This window comes from Myotis brandtii, unplaced genomic scaffold, assembly GCF_000412655.1.
Source record: "Myotis brandtii unplaced genomic scaffold, ASM41265v1 scaffold82, whole genome shotgun sequence".
NCBI classification, from domain to species: domain Eukaryota; kingdom Metazoa; phylum Chordata; class Mammalia; order Chiroptera; family Vespertilionidae; genus Myotis; species Myotis brandtii.
The window spans coordinates 10,694,544-10,696,607 of NW_005371324.1; positions in this window are offsets into that span (position 1 = coordinate 10,694,544).

The window sequence follows — 2,064 nt, forward strand, 5'->3', positions numbered from 1 at the left end:
GGGCACAGGCCGGGCTGGGGGACCCCCCCTCCCCCGCCCCCCGAGTGCACAAATTTTTGTGCACCGGGCCTCTAGTATAGAAATAAAAGAGGATGGCCATCAAGAACTATTTTTGAGCTATTTCCTGAAATAAGGCTGTTCAGTAGATTATACCCAGAAGTGCTAGATACAATGTAAGAAATATTTTGTTAACTATATGGGTGATCTGGTTTGAAAGTAGAGAAATTCTTCAAAGGCCATGAATGAAAGGAAAAGAATAAATCTATAAGATGCAAATCAGTTTTTGAGATTTGGTTATTTAGATAGTGCTTAGATTCTTATAGCATGGCTTTCTGTGTTTTTTTCTAAATAATAAATTTCAAACATACACAAAAGTTGAAAAAATGTGTAATGAAACCTATGAATCCATCATATAGGTTGAATAATTATCAATTCATGACTCATTTGATTTCATTTATATCTTTGTTCAAACTATTTCCTCTCTCTACATGGGATTGCTTGGATGCATAGCCAAGACATTAATTATTTCATCTGTAAATATTTTAGGTTTTTATTCTAAAAGATAAGGATTATTTGTTTAAATATAGCCATAATACCATTATCACATTTGAAAGAATAAACATAATTCTTTCATATTAACAAATATCCAGCCAGTGTTCAAATTTTTCCAATGGTCTGGCTCTCTCTCTCTCTCTCTCTCTCTCACACACACACTCTTTTGTTTAAAAATCAAAATCTAAATAAGACCCAAATTACCACTGTTTGATATTTATTTTCTAATCCGTGGGGATCATCTCAATATCTTTTCCTCACAATTTTTTTCTTCTTTTTGAGAAACCAGATTGCTAGTCTTATAGAGTTCCCCATGTTCTGAAATCTGTAGAGCCTACATTTAAAGGGCCACTTTTCAAAATTCAGTAGGCAAATCCTTGAGAAAAAAAATGGCAGATGCTTGGCACAGACAACATTGTAAAAAGACAGGAAACTAAAATAGTGACACCCTCAGTAGAGGAATTAAATAAGTATTTTTCCGAGATTGTCTTGTCTTGTGGTTGGAAGAAATTGGCAGAAGAAAAGCAAACATTCTTTGAAGGGACATACTTTAAAACCAGTCAAAGAATTTCCACAGATACATTTTCAAAGAATATAAGCTCAATAAAAATTACCAAACATACAAAGAAACAAATACCATACATGAGAGTCATTAGAAATAACAAACTGTTAAATTAGATTATCAAAACTGCTGATATAGAAATTGTTACATGTAGAATTTGAAATATTTACTATCTTCAAAAAGAGAGTTATATTGACATTATGAAGAAAAAAACCTTTATCTTGGCTGTTAAATATAACCACTATCTGAATTTTTAAATTAAATTTACATAGTGGTCATTATCAGGGTTGAAAGAGTAATTTTTTAAGCTATGAATTCTGATAGCCCAATTTGACAAGTCTGTATTTTAAAGAAACCAACCTGGACTTTTAGAATAAAGAAAACTTATTTATATTAGAAATAAAATGTAGAGACATACTAAACATCAATTAAACGAAGTTGGTAGAAGTGATGAACAGGAGATAGATCTAAAGAAATTACAGAAAATGAAACTAATGGAAAGAGAAGTTCCACCATACAACTAACTGAAGTTTTGGGACAAGATAAGAGGGGCAGTAATAGGAGTTATATAATTAAAGAGATAAATTGCTGAACATTTTCTAAAAGTGGTGAAATACACTTAACTCAAGATACAAGAAACACTGCCTGTCCTCACAATCTCCAAATCTCAAATAGAATAAATAAAAGAAATTCAAGAACCAACATAGTGAAAATATAGAACAGCAGAGACAAATGACAGGTCTTAAACACAGAAAGAGAAATATCTATAAGAAAACTACAATTAGACTGACAGGTAATTTCTCAATAACAACAGAGAATTTCTCAATAATATACTCAAGAAATCCAGGCAAATTATCTTCAAAGTGTTAGGAGAAAATTATCATTCTGGAAATCTATTTCCAGTTGTGTGGATGTTTTTTTATGAAGATGAAATATAGATATTTTCAAAG